This window comes from Xenopus tropicalis, chromosome 4 (genome assembly GCF_000004195.4).
Source record: "Xenopus tropicalis strain Nigerian chromosome 4, UCB_Xtro_10.0, whole genome shotgun sequence".
NCBI classification, from domain to species: domain Eukaryota; kingdom Metazoa; phylum Chordata; class Amphibia; order Anura; family Pipidae; genus Xenopus; species Xenopus tropicalis.
In genome coordinates, this window is record NC_030680.2 from 47,428,636 (window position 1) to 47,439,443 (window position 10,808).

General features: G+C 39.9%; 1 protein-coding gene across 3 annotated transcripts in view; it reads right to left on the bottom strand.

Moving 5' to 3' along the window:
• The window catches only part of smpd3 (sphingomyelin phosphodiesterase 3), a 147,627-nt gene extending 137,118 nt beyond the window's left edge, over nt 1–10,509 (bottom strand). For all 3 annotated transcript variants that reach the window (XM_002939876.5, XM_004913485.4, XM_004913486.4), the window contains exon 1: nt 9,969–10,509. The gene's annotated coding sequence lies outside the window, so the exon portion shown is untranslated. The remainder of the gene's footprint in view (nt 1–9,968) is intronic.
• Nucleotides 10,510–10,808: the final 299 nt, after the last annotated feature.

The window sequence follows — 10,808 nt, forward strand, 5'->3', positions numbered from 1 at the left end:
ATTTCCTGACAGGCGATGAAGCCCTTTGACACGGCCCTTAAAGAGCAAGGAAAGGCTACTACTGTAGCCCTTAATATAGTGTAGAGCTCCCTTGCCCAAAGTAAATCGCCAAATTTGTTTTTTAAAATAATGCTCACATCTCCCAAAAATTTGCTTGTAACTTAGGTGTATTTGCAGGCTGTCACGACCACCATCATGGATTCCTGGATTCCCCCGTTCGCATCCCCCCATGATCAAACACCTCCGCCCGCCCCCCCCGCTCGCACCCCCCCCGTGGTGATCTACCCACCCGCAACACCCCCTCCCCGCCACTCTCCCCGCTTGTCTGCTCCTTGCCTGCTTCACTGTGTCTGTGTGTCACAGAGGGGAGCACGCCGGCTTCTCTCACTAAAACCCAGCAATGTGCATGCGCCGCCTTCAGTGTCCCGGTCACACATTCAAGGCAGGAGCGATGCATTATGGGAATCCTCTTTACCCAGCTCAGCGTTTTTTCTCTGTGTTTGGCTTCAGATCTGCTGAACAGGTGAAATATGGGGAGACTTAAGGGCACTATTGAGACAACTGAAGGTATGCCTGCAGCTTGAGATTAACTCTTTACTAGCCTTTCCTTCTCCTTTAATGCTAATCCTGCTACAGACCTGTGAACACAACTAGGCTTACATTTCCATAAGACCACTAATAATTACTTTGATAATAATATCAATAAAGCAGCTCTGTAATAGCCTGTTGTTGCCTAACAGTGCAAAGTGAGGTGAAAGTATGCAGATGGAGCATACTTTATATTATGTGGCAGGTTCTTAAAGGAAAAAGAAAGGTAAAGTCACTTGGGGGTGCCAAAATGTTAGGCACCCCCAAGTGACTTTAACCGCCTACCTTTTACCCCGGGCTGGTGCCGCTGTCAGGAGAAAACAGCACCAGCTGCGCGCGCATGCGCAGTAGAGTGAAAAGCCGAACTTAAACATTTAAGTCGGCTTTTTCGCTCTACTGTGCATGCCCGGCCACCGGCAGTTTAGGAAGTGGAAAGCGGAAGGAGGAAGTGCTGCGCTCCAGGTGCCCCGGGCTGGTGCTATTTTCTCCTAACAGGGGCACCAGCCCGGGGTACAAGGTAAGCGGTTAAAGTCACTTGGGGGTGCTTAACATTTTGGCACCCCCAAGTGACTTTGCCTTTCCTTCCCCTTTAAGATAAAGGTAACACCAGTAAACATTCATACCAAAAAATAAAAGTGCATTTAAATATAATGTGCTGTTACCTTCAGTGGTAAAATATAGTATGTGATTTAGAGACACTACAGGGGTCATTTACTTAGACCCCAGACAGGATTGCAAGAGCAGTAAGTGACAAAATTAAGTTGTGCAAGTTAGGGGATGGGTATGGAGCAAGAGGTGGGATACTTAAATGTCACCCCCACCCGCTCCTCATTAATACTGCTCTGTTACAGTGCCCCACAAGGCTGCTTTCTAAACTAAGGCCTGTTGGTCTAAGTGAAGTTGTTAGCACATAGGATAGGAAACTGGCTACAGGATCGGGTACAGAGGGAGGTTGTTAAAGTACATTCTCTTCTTGGAGTAAGTTTCTAAGTGGGGTCCCTCTGGGTTCTGTACTGGGGACACATTTGTTTAACTTGTTCATAAATGACTTAGGGGAGGGTATTATAAGTAATGTATCAGTGTTTTCAGATGACTGCAGCCCAGTCAATTCTATCCAGAATGTGGCATCCTTGCAGCAGGATCTTGGCAATCTGGGCAGCTAAATGGCAGATGAGATTTAATTTGGATAAATGCACCTGGGATGTAAATATATGCAAGCCACTTATACCCTTGGGACTGCACTAGGCAAATCCATAATGGAGAAGTACTTTGGAGTCCTTGTAGATAATAAACTTGGCTGTAGCAAGCAATGCCAGGCAGAAGCTGCTAGGGCAAACAAGGTTTTGAGTTGTATAAAAAGGGGCATACTGTAGATTTACGGGAGGTGAGTGTTATTCTTCCCCTTTGCAGAGTACTAGTAATGCCCCATCTAGAATATGTTGTTCAGTTTTGGTCTCCAGTGCTCAAACGGGACATTATTGAATTAGAGAGGGTCCAGAGAAGGGCAACTAAGATGGTAAAGGGTATGGAAAGTCTCAAGTTATAAAGAAAGACTGGCCAACTTAGGTTTGTTTACACTGGAGAAGAGGCGCTTAAGAGGTGATTTGATAACTATGTATAAATATATAAGCGGATCATATAATAACCTCCTTTTTTAATGCTTTATTTACCAGTAGGTCCTTCCAACTGACACAAGGGTACCCACTCAGTTTAGAAGAATGGAGGTTATGTTTAAATATTCTGAAAGGATTTTTTACTGTGAGATCTGTGAAGTTGTGGAATTCCCTCCCTGAACCAGTCATACTGGCTGATACATTAGATAGCTTCAAGAAGGGGTTGGATGGCTTTTTAGCAAGTGAGAGAATACAGGGTTATGCGAGATAGCTCTGAGTACAAGTTGATCCAGGGACTGGTCCAATTGCCATCTTGGAGTCAGGAAGGATTCAGATGAGATTTTTTGCCTTCCTCTGAATTAACTAGAAGTTAGGCAGGTTATATATAGGCATTAAGGTTGAACTTGATGGATGTATGTTTTTTCAACCTAATTTACTATGTTACTTACTGTTTTGTTATGTTACAGATACAAACCATTATTGTAAAAGAAAAAAAATGTCAGTTTTTAACATTACCAGCTCTTTAAGTCTGATCTGTATGCTAGAATCTTTCCTCAGGTGGCAGCAACCCGCATGCTTCCAGGGGAGGCAAAAAGCTGCTAATGGTAACAGAGTTTAAATTCTGTTAATTAAACTTGAAATTCTGTTCTTCTAATAAAGAGTGCGCAATTCCACTCTCTGCACTAGTGATGCAAGTCCCCCTCAGCCCACTCCCGATGTCATCCCTTTAAAAAAGGGGGGGCATCATTAATGCTTAGGGCCTAGAATCACCCCTGACAGATAAATGAATAGATAATAAATAGTAGACCAAAACATTGAAACCATTTTTGGATTGAAGAAATGGAAAGCAGGTGTTCACTGGCTTTTAATTGCTTGTCACTAAAAATATATTTGTCACTTTTAATTAAGTCACATATACCAGAGATTTAATTGCTAAACACTGCAATTTTTAAAATAAATATTCATGCCTTCCTCAAATTGTAGATCATCTGCCTCACACCTGCTCTAATTGTTCTGTCAAGAACAGAACACTTTATGGGTATAGACCTGTACTTGAAATTATATCCTTGCTAAAACTTTGCAGTGCATTTGCACTAACTTTGCAGCTCTCCAGTGACTGGAGATATATTTTATTTGAGGCCACCAGGCACCAAACAAAATGCAAAATGTCACACAACTACACAGGCTTGATGAGTAATCACATATCTAAAAAATGTCTATTTAAATCTAAATATGCAACATATCTGGGATTCAGTTTGGTTGGGTGGAATCCCTGCCTTTTTTGCTGCATTTGGCCTGGCTGAACCCCACACGAATCATGTGATTTTTGTCCACTCGACAAATGAAGGTGACAATTTTTTTCATAAACTGCAATATGTTGGGTGGGAGAGGGGATTTGGTTCATTTGCATGCACAAATGATTATAAAGATTTGCTTTGGAGTTATCCAAATCTTTAGTGGTGGATTCTGTGCATCTCCACAGAAAAAGGAACAGTAACACCAGAAAATAAAAGTTTTTAGAATAAAAAAATACAATAGGGCTGATTCACTAAGGTGTGTTAAACCGAGCGCTATTTATAGCATGTGTTAAAAATTTTATTGCGTCTTAACGCATGTTTCACTAAAAGGATATTTGCGGTAATTTAGAGGCGATGCTGTTTGCATTATTTAAGTCGCGAAGACTATTTTCGTGCGGTATTTGCCACAACGCGCGCTAATTAACTCAGCGTGATACTTGTCGTGCACGCTAATTAACGCACGTGAGCTATTTTCCGTGCGCATGCCATATTAGCCATACACACCATTACGTTCGGAAAACTACTTTTTTTTAAAAAATGACCATTTCCCTGCAAACTGGAGGCTGCATCACTCTAGGGCCAACACATTCTTGAATAAATCACACTGCAAAGTCCATATTGTGTTGCCAAAAGCTCATGAACTGTACTTTTCTATAATTACCGCCTGCTCCAAGTAGGTGTTAATTTTTGCATAGACTAATGCAATATTTACCGCGTCTAAGTGTGTGTGAATCATGCGTTAGTATTATTTCTGTGCGCTAATTAACGCAATGCGGTAAAATGAACGCATGTGATTGCACGCTAATTAACGCAAGTGATATGCGACTTAACGCATGCGATAATACTTTGGCGAATCATACGTTTTTTTGCATCTATTTTAACGCAAAAAACCATGCGATAAGCGTTATCGCACTTTAGTGAATCAACCCTACTGTGTCTACTATCTGCTGTGTTACCTGTGTCATTTATCTCTATTTAAACTTGAATGCTTCCCCATGGCAACAAAGTAACATCTATACATATAAACTATAGTAAGATAGGATCTATTATCCAGAATACTCAGGAACTGGAGTGTTCTAGTAAAAGGAACTTTCCCTAATTTGGATGCCCAAAAATGGTTAGAGTCTTCCCGTTTCTTACATTCATGCAGCTTAGTAAGGATCTAAAACAAGGTACTGTTTTATTATTACAGAATAAATAATAAGGGAAGTTTGAGAACAAACTTCATGTTGGTTTGAAAAACGTGAAGTCTCTGATCTGCTGTTGGCTCAGCCCACTTTTTCTGACCTTGGACCACAGTCATATAGTAAAAACCACTGTGCAAAGTTTGGGGACCCTGGTTTTAATAGTGTCTGAATGGCAGCAATTCAAATTTCCCCATTGAAAGTCAACGAGTGACATCTGATTGGCGGTTGGTGGCTCCGCCCACTTTTTCTAACCTGGAACTGCAGTTACCCAGTGACCACATTTCACCATTGAAAGTAAATAGGTGAAATGTGATTGGCTGTTGGTGGCTCCACCCACTTTTTCTAACTTTGAACAGGAAATACTAACTTTGGAACATTTAACAACCCTGGAATTAATATTTAAATAATGGCATCAGTTTAAATGTAAACCAATTAAATTTAATGGGTGGAAATGGATTGGCTGTTGGTGGCTCTACCCACTTTTTCTAACCCTGTGCCAGTGACTGACTGTGCAAAGTTTGGGAATTCTGACATAAATAATGTGAGAAAGGCAGCATTTTAAATTTAAACCAAAAAAAGTCAATAGGTGAAGTCTGATTGACTGTTGGTGGCTCCACCCACATTTAAAAAAATGAAAATTCAGTCCCCTAGTGACCCTGGTGTTAATACTATGAGAATGGCAGCAGGTTGAATTTCCCCATTGAAAATCAATAGTTAAAATCTGATTGGATGTTGGTGGCTCAACCCACTTTTTCTAACTCTGAACTGCAGTTACCTGGTGACTAGCTCTGCAAAGTTTGGGGACCTTAGTATTATGAAGTCTATAGGTGATCTGATTGGCTGTGGTTGGCCCTGCCCACTTTTCTAAACTTGGAACATAGTCCCCCAGTGTCAAACTGTGCAAAGTTTGGGGACCCTGACATTAAACATGTGAGAATGGCAGCGGTTAAAATTTCCCCACTGAAAACAATGAAAGAAATGTGATTGGCTTTTGGCAGCCTTGAGTATGTAGTCACCCAGTGACTGACTGTGCGAAGTTTGGGAACCCTGGCATCAAACCAATAAAATTCAATATGTAAAATCTGATTGGCTGTTGGTGGATCCACCCACTTTTCAAAACAAAAACTGCAGTCCCCTATTGACCAACTGTGAAAAGTTTGGGGACCCTGGTGTTAATACTGTGAGAATGGCAGCAGACTGAATTTCCCCATTGTAAGTCAATAGGTAAAATCTGATTGGCCGTTCACAGCTCTGCCCACTTTTGGGCATCCAACAATCATCATATTTTCATTCAGGCTGACCCCATGACTATGTGATTCAAGTTTGGGGAGTGTAGCCTCAAAGCTGTAAGTTTGGCAGCAGTTCCAATTTCCACATAAAAGCCAATGGGTGAATTTTGATTGGCTGTTGTTGGCCCCTCCCCAACTATACTAATATACTGATTTATAGTAGTTTGGTGCTACTGTTCCTTTTTATTAACATTTACATTTAATTAGGTAGTGCCAGCATACACGGAGCAGCACATAAAGAAAATTACAACCTAAAAAAAAGAAGTAATAAGTGTTCAGCCAACAAAGTTTTAAAAGCTTTCTCTGCCACTCTTGCCTCATATTCAGCCTGGAGTTTGAAAAACTCTATGGATGCAAAATCAGTTACCATATGCATGTAATGGCTTCGTTACCAAAATGGGCAGCAAAAAATAGGGTAAAAATAAAAGTTAACTTCTCAAAGCACAAACAAACATTTATTTATAGTAATATGGAAGCATTACATATTTGCTTTTCTTGCACAAATCTAATGTGCTAAAAGAAACAACCTGCCTTCCTGCAACCCCATTGTTGCTTAACTGTGTCAAGCAACAACTACTCTTTCAAAGTTGCTGCTTGGACAGATGTTGGACTTTGCGGATAGAGCTAAGATTTAAGAGGTCTTAGCCCCAACCCTCATACCCAAGCAGGTCCTCCATCAGAAATCACAGGGCCCCCTAGGAGGAGGGCCCTGCCAACAAGTAATTTTATTTTTCCAATTTAAAAAGAAAAGGACGGTGCATGCAATACCATTCCCCTGATCCATCCGTCATGCTCCATTATACCAAAACTTTGTCCATGACCCAGCCAAGCCCCCCTTTCAACCCACAAATCACACTTTTGTGTTTCTTTGGGTTCCCTCCACCATAAGGGTGGCCCTGACTGCTGTACCCCCTGTACTCCCTTATGCTGTGCACACTGTTGATGCTACAGCTGCCTTGGGCTGAATCAGGAAAGTAAATGGGGGGGTCAAGGGTAATCAAAGTGTAAGAATTAACACATTAGTACCAGGAAGATTTTAAAAGTGATTCTGAAACATTCCTTTAAGAAACCAAAAATGTGTCAGTATCACATTAAATATAATTTTAGAGGACCCTCTTCAATATTATAAAGCTAAGCCCAATATGAACAATGCAGAAATATAAATTCTTTAAAATATCCATATCTCGTAACTGCGTATGAAATGCGTACAGTGGAACTCTGTGGGGTTTATTTGCTTTTTAATATGGATAATTGAATAAAAACACAATTTTTAAGTAAAAATTTTGTAGTGAGTTTGGGATACTTTATTGATACATATTATGTAAATTACCCAATGTATTCATTATAGTAATTTTATACTATTAATGTCAGGCTTTTGTCTTTCCATGAGTCCTGACTCCCTGGAGTCTGCAACCTTAGGGTTAACAGGGTAAACATAAAATGCATAGACATGTGCAACACAGTATCACTGACACTCTCAGAAAGAGCTGTTGAGTTGAAAGCTTGGCATTAGCAGTTTAAAATTGTCTGAAAGTGCTATTATCTCAGAAACCACTAAAAACAGGAAAAAAAAATAAATTTTTAATTTTGTATCATTTACATGTAATATGTTTTCTTCATTCTATGAATGTATACTTTGAAATGTCCCACTAAAAACAGTGAAACTTCATAAAAAATGCAAAATTCTTTAAATATAAGATAAAAAAAAAGTTTGCATATTTTTAAATATTTTTTATAGGTTTTTATCTTCACTGATATCTTTTTCATAAAGTAGACTTGATAGAAGTCTGTTCAGGTTTGGGTTTACATCAAGAGGACATAAATTCCTTGGTGGAGACCCTCCTCTGGCACAGAAAGGGCTTAAAGAACAAATACCAAGTAATGGGTTAAACCATCATGCCCACAGGAGAAGTGTTCCACATCAAGCAGCTATATGAAGCCAGCCTACTCTCATCCTGCTGACAAGGATGTGGCAGGATTATTTCCAACAGCACAAGGTGCAGACATGGCTGATTTATATCAGCCATAAGCATATACATAACCCTTAACATAAAGTTGGAGGAGGTCACATTAAATAATAGAAACAGCAGCCTGGTTTTAAAATGAACTGCTCAAAAAAGCTGGAAATGATTCCTTGCAGCCTGACTGGCTAATGTGACGAGGAGCTATTAACCAGATCTAAAAGTAGTCTTGCAATAATCTGTAGTTCAAGAAAGGCCAATATGGTGGTGAAATTATGGATTTGAATTTGTAATAACCCTGTTAATTACTCAATGGACTGCAGAATCCTGTAACTTGTTTGTTGAGTCTTCGCATCTATATGCTTTGTGGGGACATTGCACATTCTATTTTATAGAATGTGCAATTACAGATCAGAATTATTTCTCCCATTAAATTTGCTGAAGGATCTTCTAACTCAATATTTTCTAACCCTTTAACTTTAGGCTAGCCATCTCACACTAGGAAACTTCAATTTTCAACACCCAAACTACAGCAACAGTGTAACTAGGGATATTTTAATAAAAAAAAAAATCATACTGAATGTTTTGTACCTTGTACAGTACATTGCTGTATAGTTCTTTAGAGATTCCAAAAATGTCCAGACATTAATAAATTAAGTGTGAAAATTCTGCACATCTATTCATCTTTATTCAGTCAAAAGGGATATAGAATATAAGCAGGCAATTATAATTCCTTACTTAATGTAACTGAATCTTTTCTTTCTAAAGGACTGCTGAACTTTAGCCTTGAGATAAAAGCCTGAAACTAGTGAACTGTATTTTTCTAGAAAATCTGTCTTGATTAAATCATCGTAATGCTTTCACTATTACAAGATTATTCAAAGAGGAACTGAAACCCGACACCGTGAATATTTTATTTAAGTCCACCAAGAATCAACAAAGAAATCTTGTACTATGGTTGACAAATAACTCCTTATAAATGGTATGGAATGGCATGGTAGCAGCCACTCCCATACTTTGGAGCAAGAGTTCCACCTCAGAAATCCCAGCAGTAGGGAGTGAGTCTGTACAATACAAACACATTTACAGGACAACAGGTTTGATTTATGGATGAAGTAGCATATATATATATATATAACTCCTTATACATGGTATGGAATGGCATGGTAGCAGCCACTCCCATACTTTGGAGCAAGAGTTCCACCTCAGAAATCCCAGCAGTAGGGAGTGAGTCTGTACAATACAAACACATTTACAGGACAACAGGTTTGATTTATGGATGAAGTAGCATATATGTATATATATATATATATATATATATATATATATATTCAAGCATGCATGTCATCATAAAATCAGAATGTGAGGAACCCAGATGTGGGTATATTTCTACAAGTACAAAGATTAATATCATATTAAAATGACAAGTCATGTTTTTGATACATTATAAACGTTTTGGGGGATTTACATCTCATATACTTTACTGAATCTTTAATTCATCATGAAAGCACTTTGTTCCTTATCAAATAATACAAAACACTGACAATGATCTTCAGTGCAAATGATGGGGCAATGATTACTACTATATCCATGTTCCTAGGCAGATCCTTCCCTCACCATCTGTCTCTCCTCAAATCCGATTCATGTGTAGATCATAGCATGGAACCTGAAGCATTGCCATTGTCTACCCATATAGGGATATTAGCTTTCCGGAGGCTTTGGTGAGTGCACTAGAGCAATATGTCTAGTAATTCGACACTGGGTGTAAACCCGTCGTTAATTATATAGCACAGTAAATGGCTCTACAGAGGTAACAGATTCACACGTGCATTAGAATAAGAAAAATATATAAAAAGAAAAAAAAGGTTCTCTTTACTCGCTTAGTGCCTAGAGTTGACAGGGCACACTTCTTGCTTACACCAAAGCTGTGTACATGTATCCCACACAATGCTTTGGACACGGTACAGATCCTTTTTTTTCATTTGGCGTAAATAAAAGTAGTATTAGAAAGCAAATATGTGTCTGGACGTACCTGATGCTGCGCTGAGTGTGGGCTCCAGTATCCAGCAATATCTGCTAGAGAAGCTCTCCCTGCTTTCCTCTCTGTCTCGCTCTCTCTTTTTCTTCCAGTCTCCCTCCCTCCTTCTCCTCCTCCAGACTCACCCTCCCTTTCTCTCTCCTCAGCACCTGCTGCTGAGAACAGCTCCTATAATATCCAGTGCACGCCCCCGTGGCGAGTACACGCTTAGCAATACTGAGCAGCGCGCCTCAGCCACCCGCCAATAATGGGGCCGGGCCTGGGTGTGTACATATGAGAGGAAGGGCAGAAATCAAAATGTTGCAACCTACTGTTGTAAATCCAGCCTCTTGAGCTGGTTAACCAATTGAGCGATGGGTTGGTATTAACGCTATACTGACAGGCAATTAAAAAATTAGCTGCTGTCACCTGCTGTTGTGTTTTCCTTTGTATTAGAATTAAATTCCTAAGCAAACCTGCAAAGTTTTTTTGCTTCACAATTATGGTAGCATTAATGACAGACCTACAGAGCAGCCATGTTCGTTCCCCTCTTACAGGTTTTAATTTAAACACCTCCCTTTTCAAACGTGAAAAAATATGCCCAATCACGGACCTGGAATGCCCTTTTCTGCTTTCAGCTCATTTGTGTATGTGTGTAATGGGGAGCGAGAGCCTTTATTTATTTGTTTGTGTGAAGAGCAGAGAGCGGGGAGAGCTCTTTAAAGCAGGCAGGAAACGGAAAGATCAAGCCTGCATGCTATCTAGTTCACAATGCGACAAGGCGAGGAGCAAGGGAGGGAGGTGGAGCTCCTTAATGGAAACGGCAAGCTGAACACTCCCAGTTTATGATGTGCT